Below are 20,780 nucleotides of genomic sequence, written 5' to 3'. Positions count from 1 at the left end.
GTCTCAGCACGAAGAACTTTCGCAACGGTGCATACTCAGGGAGAACACTTCTTGATAATTTAGTGAGAGATCATCTTATAATGCTACCGTCAATCAAAGCAAGATAAGATGCATAAAAGATAAACATCACATGCAATCAATATAAGTGATATGATATGGCCATCATCATCTTGTGCCTGTGATCTCCATCTCCGAAGCACCGTCATGATCACCATCGTCACCGGCGCGACAACTTGATCTCCATCGTAGCATCGTTGTCGTCTCGCCAATCTTATGCTTCCACGACTATCGCTACCGCTTAGTGATAAAGTAAAGCATTACATCTCGATTGCATTGCATACAATAAAGCGACAACCATATGGCTCCTGCTAGTTGCCGATAACTCGGTTACAAAACATGATCATCTCATACAATAAAATTTAGCATCATGTCTTGACCATATCACATGACAACATGCCCTGCAAAAACAAGTTAAACGTCCTCTACTTTGTTGTTGCAAGTTTTACGTGGCTGCTATGGGCTTAAGCAAGAACCAATCCCACCTACGCATCAAAACCACAACGATAGTTTGCCAAGTTGATGCCATTTTAACCTTCGCAAGGACCGGGCGTAGCCACACTCGGTTCAACTAAAGTTGGAGAAACAGTCACCCGCAAGTCACCTTTGTGCAAAGCACGTCGGGGAAACCGGTCTCGCGTAAGCGTACGCGTAATGTCGGTCCGGGCCGCTTCATCCAACAATACCGCCGAACCAAAGTATGACATGCTGGTAGGCAGTATGACTTATATCGTCCACAACTCACTTGTGTTCTACTCGTGCATATAACATCAAACCAGAAAACCAGGCTCGGATGCCACTATTGGGGAACATAGTAATTTCAAAAAAATTCCTACGCACACGCAAGAACATGGTGATGCATAGCAATGAGAGGGGAGAGTGTTGTCTACGTACCCTCATATCGTAGACCGCAACGGAAGCGTTGACGCAACGTAGAGAAAGTAGTCGTACGTCTTCCCGATCCGACCGATCCAAGCACCGTTACTCCGGCACCTCCGAGTTCTTAGCACACGTACAGCTCGATGACGTCCCCCGGGCTCCGATCCAGCAAAGCTTCGGGGAAGAGTTCCGTCAGCACAACAGCGTGGTGATGATGATGATGTTCTACCGACGCAGGGCTTCGCCTAAGCACTACAACGATATGATCGAGGTGGAATATGGTGGCAGGGGGCACCGCACACGGCTAAGGAACGATCACGTGGATCAACTTGTGTGTCTAGAGGTGTCCCCTGCCCCCATATATAAAGGATCCAAGGGGAGGGGGTGCGGTCGGCCCTAGGAGGCGCGCAGGAGGAGTCCTACTCCTACCGGGAGTAGGACTCCCCCCCCCCAATCCTTGTCCAACTAGGAGAGGTGGAGGGAGAATAGGAAAAGGGGGGGCGCCACCCCTCCCTCCTAATCCAATTCGTACTAGGGGGAGAGGGGGCGCGCGGCCTGCCCAGGCAGCCCCTTCCTCTTCTCCACATTGGGACCATGAGGCCCATTAACCCACCGGGGGGTTCCGGTAACCCCCCGGTGCTCCGGTTTTATCCGATACTTCTCCGGAACCCTTCCGGAGTCCGAATATAGTCATCCAATATATCAATCTTTATGTCTCGACCATTTCGAGACTCCTCGTCATGTCCGTGATCACATCCGGGACTCCGAACTAACTTCGGTACATCAAAATGCATAAACTCATAATAACTATCATCGTAAAGTTAAGCATGCGGACCCTACGGTTCGAGAACAATGTAGACATGACTGAGACATATCTTCGGTCAATAACCAATAGCGGGACCTGGATGCCCATATTGGCTCCTACATATTCTACGAAGATCTTTATCGGTCAGACCGCATAACAACATACGTTGTTCCCTTTGTCATCGGTATGTTACTTGCCCGAGATTCGATCGTCGGTATCCAATACCTAGTTCAATCTCGTTACCAGCAAGTCTCTTTACTCGTTTCGTAATACATCATCTCGCAACTAACTCATTAGTTGCAATGCTTGCAAGGCTTATGTGATGTGCATTACCGAGAGGGCCCAGAGATACCTCTCCGACAATCGGAGTGACAAATCCTATTCTCGAAATACGCCAACCCAACATCTACCTTTGGAGACACCTGTAGAGCTCCTTTATAATCACCCAGTTACGTTGTGACGTTTGGTAGCACACAAAGTGTTCCTCCGGTAAACGGGAGTTGCATAATATCATAGTCATAGGAACATGTATAAGTCATGAAGAAAGCAATAGCAACATACTAAACGGTCGAGTGCTAAGCTAATGGAATGGGTCATGTCAATCAGATCATTCAACTAATGATGTGACCTCGTTAATCAAATAACAACACTTTGTTCATGGTTAGGAAACATAACCATCTTTGATTAATGAGCTAGTCAAGTAGAGGCATACTAGTGACACTAAGTTTGTCTATGTATTCACACATGTATTATGTTTCCGGTTAATACAATTCTAGCATGAATAATAAACATTTATCATGATATAAGGAAATAAATAATAACTTTATTATTGCCTCTAGGGCATATTTTCTTCAAAGTTTTGATGAGCAAATTTATTATGATGAGATCATGCCTCCTATTTGTGATGATTATATTGATGAAAGTGGATTTGGAGTGGTCATGACTGTATTTTGTGATGTATCTACTATTTTGGAAGAGGTTACAATTGATTATGAGAACAAAGTTGCTATCTATGATGATTATTGTGATGACTTGTATGCTATAAAGAATAATGATATCCATGAAACTTGTCATCATGATTTTAGTTTTCAATTGGATTATGCCTCACATGATAGTTATTTTGTTGAGTTTGCTCCCACTACTATTCATGAGAAGAAATTTGCTTATGTGGAGAGTAATAAAAATTCTATGCTTATGCATCATGAAAATAATGCTTTATGTGATAGCTATATGGTTGAATTCATTCATGATGCTACTGAAATTTATATTAGGGAGGAATATATGCTTGTAGGAATTGCAATAATATCAAGTTTCCTCTCTATGTGTTGAAAATCTTAAAGTTATGCTTGTTTTGCCTTCCTATGCTAGTTGATTATTGTTCCCATAAATTGTTTGCTCACAAAATCCCTATGCATAGGAAGTGGGTTAGACTTAAATGTGCTAGTCATATTCTTCATGATGCTCTCTTTATGTTTCAATCCTTATCTTTTATGTGAGCATCATTGAAACCATCATGCCTAGCTAGGGGCGTTAAATGATAATGCTTGTTGGGAGGCAACCCAACTTTATTTTTGTTCCTTGATTTTTGTTCCTGTTTAGTAATAAATAATTCCTATAGCCTCTGTTTAGATGTGGTTTTATGTTTTAATTAGTGTTTGTGCCAAGTAGAACCGTTGGTAAGACTTGGGGAAAGTCTTGTTGATCTTGCTGTAAAAAACAGAAACTTTAGCGCTCACGAGAATTGCTGCCATTTTTTATTGGAGAGTGCTATGTAGTTCATTCTTTTTGTAGATGATTAATAGATAAATTCCTCACGTCCAGCAATTTATTTTTGAATGTTTGGGGTTCCATAAGTTTGCGTTAGTTACATATTACTACAGGTTGTTCTGTTTTGGACAGATTATGTTTTTCATGTGTTGTTTACTTATTTTGATGAATCTATGGCTAGTAAAAAAGTTTATAAACCATAGAGAAGTTGGAATACAGTAGGTTTAACACCAATATAAATAAATAATGAGTTCATTACAGTACCTTGAAGTGGTATTTTGTTTTCTTTCGCTAACAGAGCTTACGAGTTTTCTGTTAAGTTTTGTGTTGTTAAGTTTTCAAGTTTTAGGTAAAGATTCGATGGACTATGGAATAAGGAGTTGCAAGAGCCTAAGATTGGGGATTCACAAGGCACCCCAAGGTAATATTCAAGGACAACCAAAATCCTAATCTTGGGGATGCCCCGGAAGGCATCCCCTCTTTCGTCTTCGTTCATCGGTAACTTTACTTGGAGCTATATTTTTATTTACCACATGATACGTGTTTTTCTTGGAGTGTCATTTTATTTTATTTAGTTTTGCTTGCTGTTTGAATAAAATAACAATATCTGAAATTCTTAAATGTTAGAGAGTCTTCACATAGTTGCATAATTATTTGACTACTCATTGATCTTCACTTATATCTTTCGGAGTAGTTTGTCATTTGCTCTAGTGCTTCACTTATATCCTTTTAGAGCATGGTGGTGGTTTTATTTTATAGAAATAATTGATCTCTCATGATTCACTTATATTATTTTGAGAGTCCTTTAGAACAACATGGCAATTTGCTTTTTAGGCATAATAAAAACTTGCATATAGAGTGCATTGAATACTATGAGAAGTTTGATACTTGATAATTGTTTTGAGATATGGAGATGGTGATATTAGAGTCATGCTAGTTCAGTAGTTGTGAATTTGAGAAATACTTGTGTTGAAGTTTGTGATTCCCGTAGCATGCACGCATGGTGAACCATTATGTGATGAAGTCGGAGCACGATTTATTTATTGATTGTCTTCCTTATGAGTGGCGGTCGGGGACGAGCGATGGTCTTTTCCTACCAATCTATCCCCCTAGGAGCATGCGCATAATACTTTGTTTCGATAACTAATAAATGTTTGCAATAAGTATGTGAGTTCTTTATGACTAATGTTGAGTCCATGGATTATACACACTCTCACCCTTCCACCATTGCTAGCCTCTCTAGTACCGCGCAACTTTCGCCGGTACCTTAAACCCACCATGTAACTTCCTCAAAACAGCCACCATACCTACCTATCATGGCATTTCCATAGCCATTCCGAGACATATTGCCATGCAACTTTCCACCATTCCGGTTATTATGACACGCTCCATCATTGTCATATTGCTATGCATGATCATGTAGTTGACATCGTATTTGTGGCAAAGCCACCGTTCATAATTCTTTCATACATGTCGCTCATGAGTCATTGCACATCCCGGTACACCGCCGGAGGCATTCATATAGAGTCATATTTTGTTCTAAGTATCGAGTTGTAATTCTTGAGTTGTAAGAAAATAAAAGTGTGATGATCATCATTATTAGAGCATTGTCCCATGTGAGGAAAGGATGAGGGAGACTATGATTCCCCCATAAGTCGGGATGAGACTCTGGACGAAAAATAAAAAAAAGCCATAAAAAAGAGAAAGGGCCCAAATAAAATAAAATAAAATAAAATAAAATAAAAATTGATAGAAAAAGAGAGAAGGGGCAATGCTACTATCCTTTTACCACACTTGTGCTTCAAAGTAGCACCATGATCTTCATGATAGAGAGTCTCCTATGTTGTCACTTTCATATACTAGTGGGAATCTTTCATTATAGAACTTCGCTTGTATATTCCAATGATGGGCTTCCTCAAAATGCCCTAGGTCTTCATGAGCAAGCAAGTTGGATGCACGCCCACTTAGTTTCTTTTTGAGCTTTCATACACTTATAGCTCTAGTGCATCTGTTGCATGGCAATCCCTACTCACTTACATTTATATCTATTAATGGGCATCTCCATAGCCCGTTGATACGCCTAGTTGATGTGAGACTATCTTCTCCCTTTTTGTCTTCTCCACAACCACCCTTCTATTCCACATATAGTGCTATATCCATGGCTCACGCTCATGTATTGCGTGAAGATTGAAAAAGTTTGAGAACACCAAAAGTATGAAACAATTGCTTGGCTTGTCATCGGGGTTGTGCATGATTTAAATATTTTGTGTGATGAAGATAGAGCATAGCCAAACTATATGATTTTGTAGGGATAGCTTTCTTTGGCCATGTTATTTTGAGAAGACATGATTACTTTGTTAGTATGCTTGAAGTATTATTATTTTTATGTCAATATTAAACTTTTGTCTTGAATCTTATGGATCTAAATATTCTTGCCACAATAAAGAGAATTACATGGATAAATATGTTAGGTAGCATTCCACATCAAAAATTCTGTTTTTATCATTTACCTACTCGAGGACGAGCAGGAATTAAGCTTGGGGATGCTGATACGTCTCCAACGTATCTATAATTTTTGATTGTTCCATGCTATTATATTATTTGTTTTGGATGTTTATGGGCTTTATTATATAGTTTTATATTATTTTTGGGACTAACCTATTAACCCAGAGCCCAGTGCCAGTTTCTGTTTTTTTCCCTTATTTTAGAGTATCGCAGAAAAGGAAAATCAAACGGAGTCCAATTGACCTGAAACTTCACGGAACTTATTTTTGGAATGGAAGCAATCCAGAAGACTTGGGGTGTACGTAAGGGAAGCAACGAGGAAGGCACGAGGAAGGGGGCACCCACCCCCTGGGCGCGCCCTCCACCCTCGTGGGCCCATCGTGGCCCCCTGATGTATTTCTTCCTCCTATATATACCAATATACCCTAAAACCATTGAGGAGCACAATAGATCGGGAGTTTCGCCGCTAGAAGCCTCCGTAGCCACCGAAAACCAATCTAGACCCGTTTCGGCACCCTGCCGGAGGGGGCAACCCTCTCCGGTGGCCATCTTCATCATCCCGGTGCTCTCCATGACGAGGATGGAGTAGTTTTACCTCGGGGCTAAGGGTATGTACCAATAGCTATGTGTTTGATCTCTCTCTCTCTCGTGTTCTTGAGGTGGTACGATCTTGAGGTATCGCGAGCTTTGCTATTATAGTTGGATGTTATGATGTTTCTCCCCCTCTACTCTCTTGTAATGGATTGAGTTTTTCCCTTTGAAGTTATCTTATCGGATTGAGTCTTTAAGGATTTGAGAACACTTGATGTATGTCTTGCATGTGCGTATCTGTGGTGACAATGGGATATCACGTGATTCACTTGATGTATGTTTTAGTGATCAACTTGCGGGTTCCGCCCATGAACTTATGCATAGGGGTTGGCACACGTTTTCGTCTTGACTCTCCGGTAGAAACTTTGGTGCACTCTTTGAAGTACTTTATGTTGGTTGAATAGATGAATCTGAGATTGTGTGATGCATATCGTATAATCATACCCACGGATACTTGAGGTGACATTGGAGTATCTAGGTGATATTAGGGTTTTGGTTGATTTGTGTCTTAAGGTGTTATTCTAGTACGAACTCTATGATAGATTGAATGGAAAGAATAGCTTCATGTTGTTTTACTACGGACTCTTGAATAGATAGATCAGAAAGGATAACTTTGAGGTGGTTTCGTACCCTACAATAATCTCTTCGTTTGTTATCCGCTATTAGTGACTTTGGAGTGACTCTTTGTTGCATGTTGAGGGATAGTTATGTGATCCAATTATGTTATTATTGTTGAGAGAACTTGCACTAGTGAAAGTATGAACCCCAGGCCTTGTTTCAACACATTGCAATACCGTTTGTGCTCACTTTTATCATTAGTTACCTTGTTGTTTTTATATTTTCAGATTACAAAAAACTTTATCTACCATCCATATACCACTTGTATCACCATCTCTTCGCCGAACTAGTGCACCTGTACAATTTACCATTGTATTGGGTGTGTTGGGGACAAAAGAGACTCTTTGTTATTTGGTTGCAGGGTTGCTTGAGAGAGACCATCTTCATCCTACGCCTCCTACGGATTGATAAACCTTAGGTCATCCACTTGAGGGAAATTTGCTACTGTCCTACAAACCTCTGCACTTGGAGGCCCAACAACGTCTACAAGAAGAAGGTTGTGTAGTAGACATCAAATAACCGCAACTCCGAGAGACGAGGATGTATGCCGATGTTCACTTCCTTGGAGGGAAGCTACGTCACTGTTAGAGAGGTGGATGTTACCCCGAAGACACACCAACGCCCTGAAGGCTCACCCTATTCTCCCTTTGAGACAACAACACGAAGGCGTTTCTCAACCACTAGTGGTAGACCTTGGGGTGATCTCCAAACCCTCACAAACTTTCCAGGGGTAATCACAATGATCGATTCCTCTCCGAATGAATCCTACCGCCTAGGAGTCTCCAACCTCCAAGGGTAACAAGAAAACGGGAAAAGCTCAAGAACTTGCTCAAATCATGAAGTCCTTTGGTGAGAAGAAGGGAAAGGAGTGGATCTATCACTTGATGGGAGAACTTCTCTCAAATGTTCCTAAATCCCTTGGGGATCTAGGATTTGGTGTAGGGGATCATGAGAGAGAGAGAGAGAGTGAAATGTGTTCTTGGAAAGCTCAAAGTGAATGGTCAACCTTATCCCATGGAGGGAGAAGACTATATATAGTAGTAGTGTAAATACTGACCGTTGAGCCACTTAACGTACTGCAGTTGTCGGATGATAATCCCCAAGTGCAGGGAATCATCGTAGCAATTTCCAAAGGTGGAAGTGATAAGTATGGAGTGTCGAACCCACAAGGAGATAAAGGTAAGATCAATATTCTCTCAAGCCCTATCTGCCACTGATATGACTCTACGTACACCGAACTAGAAACGATAAATGAAACTACGTTGTGGGTATGAAGTGGATAACTTTGTATGATACTGGAGAGCTAAAATATGAAACTAGGCGCTGTTATCAGAAAGTTAGAATATATTACTAAATATTATAAATAGCGAGTGTGGAATAATGGTGGATTGGTGTGCGGAATTGTCCTAGGCAATGTTAACAAGACCGGTAATCACTATTGGAGTTTCATATGGGGGAGAGGCATAAGCTAACATACTTTGTCTACTTGGATCATATGCACTTATGATTGGAACTCTAGCAAGCATCCGCAACTACTAAAGATCATTAAGGTAAAACCCAACAATAGCATTAAAGATCCAAGTCCTCTTTATTCCCATACGCAACAACCCCCTTACTCGGTTTTGTGTTTCAGTCACTCACCAACCCACTATAAGCGAATCACGAACATATTGCAACACCCTACAGCCAGAATCCCTCACGCTTGCACGACACGAAGGGCACCATAGGATAGCATCAAAGTAAAACGTACAACTCATACCAATCTAGATCATCAATCAACCCAAAGACAAAAGATATCTACTCAAAACATCATAGGATGGCAACACATCATTGGATCATAATATTTGGCATAAAGCACCATGTTCAAGTAGGGATTACAGCGGGGTGCGAGAGAGTGGACCGCGTAAAAGAGATGAGGATGGTGATGTTGAAGAAGACGATCACCGCGGTGATGATTCCCCTCTCAATGGCACTCCGGTGCCACCAAGAGAGAGGAGGAGAGGTTCTTCCCCTTGTGCTTCCTCCTCCATGGCCTCCCCCTGGATGGGGATAGGTTCCCTCTCTGGTCCTTGGCCTTCATGGTGATGATGGCCCCTCCGGGATCCTCCTCCATGCCCTCCGGTGATGATGGCCCCCTCCGGCAGGGTGCCAGAGAGGGCCTAGATTGGTTTTCGATGGCTACGGAGGCTTCTGGCGGCGGAACTCCCGATCTAGGTTAATTTTCCGAGGTTCTGTATTTATAGGAATTTTTGGCATCGGTCTCACGTCAAGGAGGTGCCCGAGGCGTCCACGAGGCAGGCCCACGCGCTTGGGGGGGGCACCCTCGTGGACGCCCCGGGACTCTTCTGGCCCAACTCTTTTACTCCGGGGTCTTCTTTTGGTCCATAAAAAATCGTCAAAAATTGGCACGTCAATTGGACTCCGTTTGATATTCCTTTTCTGTAAAACTCCAAAACAAGGAAAAAATAGAAACTGGCACTGGGCACTAGGTTAATAGGTTAGTCCCAAAATCATATAAAATAGCATATAAATGCATATAAAACATCCAAGGTTGGTAATATAATAGCATGAATACTTCATAAATTATAGATACGTTGGAGACGTATCAGGATCCCCAAGCTTAATTCTTGCTCGTCCTCGAGTAGGTAAATGATAAAAGAAATAATTTATGAAGTGTGAATGCTAGCAAATGCATAAGTTTCATCATTGATAGTTCCAATCACTTTTTCTAGCATCATTATATATCATAACAGTAGCTCATCATCATAAAACTTTTCATGATCAAGTAATAAGCTATTCACATGTTAAAGTATAGATCATAAACTTCCTTGAAACTAACAAACTATATTCTTAGTCATCAAACAATTGCAATTCATCTTATTTTCAGGAAGGGTCTATGTCAGAGCTTTGATTTAGCAAACTCCACATACTCAACTATCATTTAATCTTTCACAATTGCTAACACTCACGTGATATTTATGGGTTCAAAGTTTTAATCGGACACAGAGAAAGATAGGGGCTTATTGATTAGCCTCCCAACCTTTTACCTCAAGGGTAATGTCAACAACAATAGTTCATGATAACTTAAATCCAATTGGATATATATATATATATCAGGATCTTTCCAACACAATGTGCTTGCCAAAGGATAAAATGTAAAAAGAAAAGGTGAAGATCACCGTGACTCTTGCATAAGGTAGAAGATAAAAGTAAAAGGTAGGCCCTTCGCAGAGGGAAGCAGAGGTTGTCATGCGCTTTTATGGTTGGATGCACAAAATCTTAATGCAAAAGAACGTCACTTTATATTGCCACTTGTGATATGGACCTTTATTATGCAGTCCGTCACTTTTATTTCTTCCACATCACAAGATCGTATAAAGCTTATTTTCTCCACATTAATAGATCATACATATTTAGAGGGCAATTTTTATTGCATGCACCGATGACAACTTACTTGAAGGATCTTACTCAATCCATAGGTAGGTATGGTGGACTCTCATGGCAAAACTGGTTTAAGGAATGTTTGGAAGCACAAGTAGTATCTCTACTTGGTGCAAAGAATTTGGCTAGCATGAGGTGGGAAAGCAAGCTCAACATGTTGGATGTCCAAGACAATATACTTTATTTTGGATATAACAAAACATAACCCATTACGTTGTCTTCCTTGTCCAACATCAACCTTTTAGCATGTAATATTTTAATGAGTGCTCACAATTACAAAAGATGTCCAAGATAGTATATTTATATGTGAAATCTCTCTTCCTTCAATATTCTTTCATGAATTGTTCAAGTGACCAATTCTATGTTTGCTAACTTTCAATAAGTTTACTACCTATACTTATTCTATGTGAAGTCATTACTCCCCATGGTATAAGCATATGAAACATATATAAATTCAGATTTATGATATTCAATTATTCAACCATTTACTCATAGATATACGTGAAGCACGTGAGTAAATGACAAACTACTCCAAAAGATAATAGTGAAGGACACTGAGTAGTCAAATAATTAACTAGCCATGGGAGGATTCTTTTTAATTTAATAATTCAGATCCAATGATTTTATTCAAACAGAAAGTAAAATTTAAAATACTCTCCAAGCAAAACACATATCATGTGACGAATAAAAATATAGCTCCGAGTAAGGTATACCGATAGTTTTGAAGACGAAAGAGGGGATGCCTTCCGGGGCATCCCCAAGCTTAGGCGCTTGAGTCTTCCTTGAATATTACCTTGGGGTGCCTTGGGCATCCCCAAGCTTAGGGTATTTACACTCCTTATTCTCCTCATATCGATATCTCACCCAAAGCTTGAAAACTTCAATCACAGAAAACTTAACGGAACTTCGTGAGATAGGTTAGTATGATAAAGAGTAAACCATTCACCTTGGTACTATCAAAGACAAGGATCATAATTGTTCTCACACAATGCCTACTATACCATATCATTTCTATGATTTATATTGAGAAATATAAGCCATAGAAACAAGAAAACTAGCAAACTATGCAATGAAAACAGAATCTGTCATAAACAGAACAGTCTGTAATGATCTGAACACTAACCATACTTCTGCTACTCAAACAATTATGAAATAAATTGGTGGATGTGAGTAATTTGTCTATTAATCTTCTGCAAAAAGAATCAGCACCAAAGCACTCTTCTGTAAAAAAAATGGCAGCTAATCTCGTGGGCGCAAAGTTTCTGTTTTTTACAGCAAGATCACATTAACTTTCACCCAAGTCTTCCCAAAGGTCTTACTTGGCACTTTATTGAAAAAAAGCTGTAAAACATGATTACTAAAGTATCTTAATCATGTAAACACACAAAAACAGTAAGGGTAAATATTGGGTTGTCTCCCAACAAGCGCTTTTCTTTAATGCCTTTTAGCTAGGCATGATGGTTTCAATGATGCTCACATAAAAGATAAGACTTGAACATAAAGAAAGCATCATGAAGAATATGACTAGCACATTTAAACCTAACCCACTTCCTTTGCCTAGGTATTTTGTGAGCACACAATTTATGGGAACAAGAATCAACTAGCATAGGAAGGCAAAACAAGTATAACTTCAAAACTTTAAGCACATAGAGAGGAAACTTGATATTATTGCAACTCCTACAAGCATATATTCCTCCCTCATAATAGTTTTCAGTAGCATCATGAATGAATTCAACAACATAACCATCACATAAAGCATTATTTTCATGATCTACAAGCATAGAAATTTTTCTACTCTCCACATAAGCAAAATTCTTCTCATTCGGAATAGCGGGATCACTAGTTCCTAGAGTTGACACTCTTCCAAACCCGCTTTAGATGATAGTATTATTCATACTCCAAAAGATATAAGTGTAGTTCATGGATCATTCTACAATTAATATAAACTAACCAATGTCCAAGCTCAAAATGTATAAGTGAAGCACACGAAGCATTCTATAAAACCATACTCAAAAGATTTAAGTGAAGCACAAAGAGCAATTCTATAAGATCATACTTAAAAGATATAAGTGAAGCACATGAAGCATTCTATAAATCAATGAAGGGCTATCTCATACTGGCATGGTTCATAAAGGAAGAACAAAAAAACAAAGGACACAAATCATGTGAACGAAACAAAAACCGAGGTATACTGATAATTGTTGAAGAAGAAAGATGGGATGCCAACCGGGGCATCCCCAAGCTTAGATGCTTGAGTATCCTTCGAATATTTACTTGGTGTGCCTTGGGAATCCCCAAGCTTGAGCTCTTGCCTCTCTTTATTCTTCTAACATCGGTAACTCCTCGTTCTTCAAACACTTCATCCACAAAAAACTTTAACAAAAACTTTGTGAGATCTGTTAGTATAAAGCAAATCACTACCTTTAGGTACTGTTTCAAACTCATTCCAATTTCATATTAGAACTATATCTACTGTATTCCAACTTCACCATGGTTCATACCCCCCGATACTACCCGTAGATTCATCAAAATAAGCAAACAACACATGAAAAATAGAATCTGTCTAAAACAGGACAATCTGTAGTAATCTAAAGGTTTAGTAAACTTCTGTAACTCCAAAAATTATGAAATAAATTTAACAATTTGAAACATTTATACAAAAGTAACGTGCAAAAAGTTTCATACCCATTTGACTTTCCAGTAAAAAAATGTAAAATCACGCGCTACGGCCAAAGTTTCTGTTTTTGTTTTGCACATAGTAAACAAGCAATCTAATCATCCTAAAACCAAAGCTTGGCACATTATTTTTATAATACAATGGATATATATATATAAGGGGATAATTATTTACAGAGAAACTTCCATGAAAAATTCTACATTATTTCCGTGAGCATGAACACAAGTGCTCAAGGTCGACCCTCACTTCTTCAATGCATAACTTTCTAATCACTTCTCCTTTTGAAAAACTCTTTAGGCATGAGAGGCAAGTAATAATATTTTTTTGGTATTTTCATTCCTTTAATTTTTTTGTATGTTTCACCCACAACTAAACAGAAACAAAAAGGAAAAACAAAATCTACTTAGTGAAGAAAGCAAACAAGCATACACGAGAATATCAACCCCATGCTATTGCTCCTCGGCAACGGCGCCAGAAAAGAGCTTGATAATCCCCAAGTGTAGGGAATCATCGTAGCAATTTCCAAAGGTGAAGTGATAATTATGGAGTGTCAAACCCACAAGGAGCTAAAGGTAAGATCAGTATTCTCTCAAGCCCTATCTGCCACTGATACGACTCTACGTACACCGAACGTTTGCTTCCAACTAGAAACGATAAATGAAACTACGTTGTGGGTATGAAGTGGATAACTTTGTATGATATCGGAGAGCTAAAATATGAAAGTAAGTGCTGTTATCATAAAGTTAGAATATATTACTAAATATTATAAATAGCGAGTGTGGAATAATGGTGGATCGGTGTGCGAAATTGTCCTAGGCAATGTTAACAAGACCGGTAATCACTATTGCAGTTTCATATGAGGGAGAGGCATAAGCTAACATACTTTCTCTACTTGGATCATATGCACTTATGATTGGAACTCTAGCAAGCATCCGCAACTACTAAAGATCATTAAGGTAAAACCCAACCATATCATTAAAGCATCAAGTCCTCTTTATTCCCATACGCAACAACCACCTTACTCGGGTTTGTGTTTCAGTCACCCACCAACCCACTATAAGAGAATCATGAATGATTGCAACACCCTACAGCGGGAATCCCTCACGCTTGCGCGACACTTAGGGCACCATAAGACAACATCAAAGTAAAACGTACAACTCATACCAATCTAGATCATCAATCAACCCAAAGACAAAAGATATCTACTCAAAACATCATAGGATGGCAACACATCATTGGATCATAATATGTGGCATAAAGCACCATGTTCAAGTAGGGATTACAGCAGGGTGCAGGAGAGTGGACCGCGTAAAAGAGATGAGGATGGTGATGATGATGGTGATGTTGATGAAGACGATCACCGCGGCGATGATTCCCCTCTTGATGGCACTCCGGTGCCACCAAGAGAGAGGAGGATAGGTTCTCCCCCTTGTGCTTCCTCCTCCATGGCCTCCCCCTGGATGGGGAGAGGTTCCCCCTCTAGTCCTTGGCCTTCATGGTGATGATGGCCCCTCCGGGATCCTCCTCCATGCCCTCCGATGATGATGGCCCCATCCGTCAGGGTGCCAGAGAGGGCCTAGATTGGTTTTCGGTGGCTACGGAGGCTTTTGGTGGCGGAACTCCCGATCTAGGTTAATTTTCTGAGGTTTCTGTATTTATAGGAATTTTTGGTGTCGGTCTCACGTCAAGGAGGTGCTTGATAAGTCCACGAGGCAGGCCCACGCGCCTGGGGCGGGGGGGTGGGCACACCCCCCACCCTCGTGGATGCCCCGGGACTCTTCTGGCCCAACTCTTTTACTCTGGGTTCTTCTTTTGGTCCAAAAAAATCGTCAAAAATTGGCACGTCAATTGGACTCCATTTGATATTCCTTTTTTGTAAAACTCAAAAACAAGGAAAAACAGAAACTGGCACTTGGCACTAGGTTAATAGGTTAGTCCCAAAAATCATATAAAATAGCATATAAATGCATATAAAACATCCAAGGTTGATAATATAATAGCATGAATACTTCATAAATTATAGATATGTTGGAGACGTATCATCGGACGTCCGGTGGCACAGATTGGACCGAATGTCCAACCAGGCCGCCAGTCGTCCGGTCGCTGGGAATCCACCAGGCCATGAAGCAGCACGAGACACATAGCCACCGGACGTCCAGACAGTGCCGGTCGACTAGTGACCGGTCATCCAGTGAGGACCAGAAATCCGCTAAATGTCTTCTGTTGAGGATGTACCAGATTTCCGGAGAAAAATGGATGTCCAGTGTTTGGTCATCCGGAGTGGACCGGATTTCCGCTATTTTCTTTCTGTGAAGATGCACCAGATATCCGAAGAGTGCCAAATGCCTGGTAGGCTATGAGGGGTCAGACGTCCGTAGAATTCCAGATGTCCGGTGACAATGAGAGCACACTAGCCGAGGTTCACAACAGATTTTGTGCACGAAGTAGTGGAAGTACTAGAGATGAAACAAAGATTTCGTGAGAGGATACGTTGTGCGTTTTGAGCAAGTCTTTCACGAAATCCAACGATCCCCTCTTAATAGTGCGGGATCCTATACTCAAGAACAAACCGAAAAAGAGCCAAAGCTATTGTCTTGTATCTTCGCTCTTGAGTGATATATATTTGTTCGCAGTCATGATCCACACTTGGACCTTGAGACTTAATCCTGAACTTGATAAACATGATTAGTCCCCTATGTGCATGTTGTCATCAACGTCAAAATAATATTAAGGGCATGATTGCGCTTTCAATCTCCCCCTTTTTGGTAGTTGATGACAACATACATGCACTTCTCAATATTTAAACAAACAACTTTTGGATATCGAAAGGATTTGTTGCGGATCTGCCCCTAAACATGTGCATAAATAAAATAAGCATGAGGAGAGCTCCCCTCAGTTTGATAACAAACCAACCAAATCTCATAAAGTAAACATGATACCATAATATCATAAAAGGCTAAATATATAGGTGCATTACTCAACCCATAAAGGTTCATCACTCATAGCATAGTACATAAAATGACAATAAACATAACATGGTTCGATACAAGCTAATATCATAACATTACATGGTTCGACTCAAGCTAATATCACAACATTACATAAAAGATAAGTGCTTACTCCCCCTTGGCATCAAGTACCGAAAAGGGGCGAAGAGAAACATAAAGAACATCATAAAGCATCATCATCATGAACACCACTGCCACTAGCCTCGTCAAAGAAATCAGACCACTCAGGACCCGACGGAAAGCCAAAGTCAGAAGGTGATTCCTCAGGAAGACGGTCATCATCACTCACATCGAAAACTCCGGAGTCTCTCAAAAGAGCCTTCAGAGCATTCTTGGAAGTGATCAGGCCAGTGACAAAATCATGATTTTGGGAGCAGTGAAAGGTAAAAGCCTTCATCATGCCAGAGTGAGCCTTCCCAAGAAAGTGAGCAATGCGCCCAAATGGTGCAGATCTAGAAGGAGCATTAGGAGCAGTAGGAGGAACATGAGCAGCAGCTCGGCGAGCACTAGCAGAAGAGGAAGAGTCCTTGGGGACCCAATCATCTGCCATGTGAGATGGAATGACCCATCGCTCATGCAAGTAAGTGCGGACAATGGGAAATGGGGCCACACTCTCGATGAATGCCTGAAGAAAGCAATCATGAGGAAAGGCCCACTTGTGCTGAAGACAAGCTAGACGGATCTCATGCCACAGAAAATGAGAGACATTGATCTTCCCTTTGGGAGACGCATAGAGGCGATGCATGAGATCGATGCAGTAGCTATTGCAAGACCCCTTGTCACCCATCTTGGGATAAATGGTGCGAATGACACACTGAAAGATAATGAAGAAAGGAGAGCGCCAAACGGAGACTTGGTTCAGCCCCTTCTTTTTCTCCTCATTAGTCATGTCAATTATGGGTTTGAGAAGATCCACACATGCCTCAATGCCATTGGGCCTATGGTTGGGATCATCCTTATGAATTTTGAAACCGGTGTCAGGAAAATCAAGGGCTGCGACAAATTGAGAATAAGAAGCCGTAAGCACGGTGTCGGATGTCATCCAAGTGACAATGTTATTTGGACAAAAGAAACATGTGGCATAGAACTGATGAATGGCAGCTTGGTTAAAATCATGCTGAAATGTGAATAGAGCAGCAAGACCAGACACCTCGATGAGCTCAATAGTCCCCGTATATTTCACCGGATAAGCACGAATATGCTCTAAGTCAATGCACACATGCAGAGACAGACCCTTAGGAATGATCACAGTGGTAAAAATGTCTGCCTGGATGTTAGTGCGAAAGCGATCGTCCTAAGAGTCGCTAGCAACCGAAAATTGGTCAACATCATGACAAAACTTAAGGTAGGAAGCAATGGGAACCTCGTTGAACCTTTTAACTTTGCGGCCGAGAGGCAGAGGAGGTTCAAGAGAGATGCGACGGGCATCACTTTGAGGTTGCACCGGAGGAGGAGGATTGAAAGTGGGCCTCCGAGTTCCTGGCTTGGGTGCAGTGGTGCGAATAGCAACAAACTCGGCCCGCTCCATATGTTCTAGCTCATCCTCATAGTCGGATTCCTACATTGAAGAGTCGCTAGCAGGGCTGCGAGGCTGGGCAGCACGCTTCTGAGGATGAGCCCGTTCTTGTGGATCATCGAAACCACCACGACGAGACAGACGAGAGGACCCACATGGGGCCTCCTTGCATGCAGAGTGCTTGGTCCTTGGCATCCCGACCCTAGAGGAGGAGGGAGACCCAAATCAACCACCCACCTCCATAGATCAAAGGAGAATTGATTGATGAGAGGAGGAGAAAAAAGGGTGCTACCTCAGAGGAAAGAACGAGACAGGGGGAGACGCACAGGGCGGCGCCAGAGGCACGACAGCGACCGGGGTGACCCAAGCAGCGCAGAGACGACGAGGGGCACGGCCGGCGCGCAACTGCAGCAAGGAGAGGCGAGAGAGGGTGTGCGGTGGCGGCGGACGAGAAAAAGGGGATCAAGCAATTTAGGTTAAAGAAACTACCCCAAACACACCCCGCCCTATATATACGGGCCAGAAAATGATCGGACGAGCGGTGCATTACGGACGCCCGGTGCCTGAGAGGAATCGCCAAATGAGCCAGGTACCAAACCGGAAAAACCCGGACATCCGATGCGAGGAGACATAGCCGAAATTAATGGAAGACCGGTCATACCGGACGTCCGGCATGAAGATAATAGAGTGAATTTTACGGACGTCCAGAAAGTACCGGACAACCGGAATCTCTTAGGAATTTGGTTTTTTGAGAAGGACAAGGAATATTTTGGTGCCAGTGACTATCATAGTGAGATATGATTTCAGTATGAAGTAAGTAGAAAAGACACAATATTAAGCAGTGAAGATCCTATGCCTGATGTCAGGTTTCGGGTTCCGGCAGACCCTTGAGGTTCGAACACTGGGGTACGCGCGGAGATCTCTCCCCTACCGATCTACGTCCGATCCTCTCATGCGAACTAAGATGAAAATGATGAACAACACAAGAGACACGATGTTTATATTAGTTCGGGCCACCGTTGTGGTGTAGTACCCTACTCCAGTGTGTGGTGTGGTGGATTGCCTCTAGGGCTGATGATGGATAGTACAAGGGAAGAACAGCCTCGCGAGAGGTGTTCTTGAGCTGGTGCGATGAACTGCTAGGGTGAGTTCAGTCGCCTCTCTCTCTCTGCTGGGGTTCTATCAGATCTCTCCGGGGGGTCTCTCTCTACTCTGTGGTGGCTAGCTCTATTTATAGAGGCCCTGGGCCTCTCCCCAAATAATGAGCGGGAAGGGCGCCAACAATTGGCCATTTCGAAGGGGAACATCTAGTACAAGTTATCCTGACCAAAGGTGGTCTTCGGCTGCCAAAAGCACTGGCGATGACGCCGTCTTGGGCTCCACGGTGACCTCCGTCCTGCCGTCCGGCTGGTCTTGGTCTCATTGCACCGGAATGGTAAACTTTGCCTGATGCCTTCGCCTGTGCTTGCCCCCTTTGCACCAAAGGGGAAACAAGGACACTGTGCAGGCCGGCGCCTGCCTGGCGCTCTCCTGGTCTCGATCGTCATGGCTTGCGTCACGGGTTCGCGAGGTACCCCTGCCTTGATCTCTCTGCCTCCTCATGAGCCTGCCTGATGAGGCTGCCTCTGAGGAAGCTTCCTATCGTCCGCCCCGCGAGGCTTGGCCCCTCTTGAGGGTCTTTGAGCTTGAGCTGATGAAGATGGGCCGCGCTGGGCCCCCGCTTGAGCCACGCTACAGGCCGCAGGCAGGCAAGTCTAGGGACCCCCGTTCCCAGAACGCCGACAGTAGCCCCCGGGCCCAAGGCGCGCGCGGGCTTGGCTTAGCAGAGAAGCGAAGGGGCAAGCATGAAGTGCCGCGGGCCCTAACAGCCTGCGGCCTTGGGCGCCGCGTGGCGGTTGATTGGGCATGGGCGTCAGCACTTCCCATGACGCCTCGGCAACTGCATGACTTGATAAGTCCCTGCATGCAAAGATATGGGTCATGATGACCTGAGGTCATGGTGCTCGGCGGTTGGCCTTCCCCGGCTATAAGTACGGGGCCGCGTGAGCTTCGCCGATTCACCCCTTTCTGTCACTCCTCCTCTTCTTCTTCCTCATCCTTGCTTCCTCTTGCGCCAATGGCACCGATTCACCGGTTTTCAGCTGAGGAGAAGGGAAAGACCCCAGAGAGGGTCCTGACCCCCTCCCGCCGAAGAAGCGGCCAATCCTTTGTCACCGGGATGAAGGCGCCTGGCAGGTGGTGTCGAGGCCGTGGTACGAGCGGCCGCCGCCTGGGTTTCCGCTACCCTTGCACGCCCACATCGTAGGCCCCAGGGGGGAGGGCCCGAGCAACACATACAGCGTCGCCGCCGACGCTGGTGAGTCACAGTGGTACGCGTCGTCCCCCTGGAGTCCACGCGGAGCGCTACTCTCGCGAGCTTGTGCTTCACGCTGCCATGCCTCCAACTTCGTGGATCCGCCTTCCTCCCTCCTTTGCCTTCGAGATGCCGCCAAGCGGGGCCCTGGAGCTCTGGCTGCAGCACGCCGACTGTGGCACCCCTGCAACCGGAGCGGAGGTCGTGGTCGTCGCTCCGGGCAAGGTCTTCATGACCCGGGGCTGGGGTGAGATTGCCCGGGTCTGTCGCGCGGACGGCGCCTTGGTGATCCATCTTGAATACGACGGCGCCTCCTTGATGTTCTTCAAGGTATTTAATGCAGAAGGACGCTGGATGGAATGCTGCCCTAAGGGAAGCGGAAGTGGTGACGAACTGGCGAGGACTAGCCCCACCCATTGGTCCTCCTGCAGCTCCTCAGGCAGCAGCGGAGGGACTGCGGGCTTCAGTGGCTCCCCCGAACTCCTCGTGACCCCGGAGACGAGCGACGACAGCTACGAGCCTCTAAGCTCGCGTCGTGCTCGGAGTGAGGCAGCTGCATCAGG

Source organism: Triticum urartu, chromosome 6A, assembly GCF_056163025.1.
Source record: "Triticum urartu cultivar PI428250 chromosome 6A, HENAU_Tu73, whole genome shotgun sequence".
Classification (NCBI taxonomy): Eukaryota; Viridiplantae; Streptophyta; class Magnoliopsida; order Poales; family Poaceae; genus Triticum; species Triticum urartu.
The sequence above is the reverse complement of the archived record's forward strand: the minus strand, read 5'-3'. Positions refer to the sequence as shown.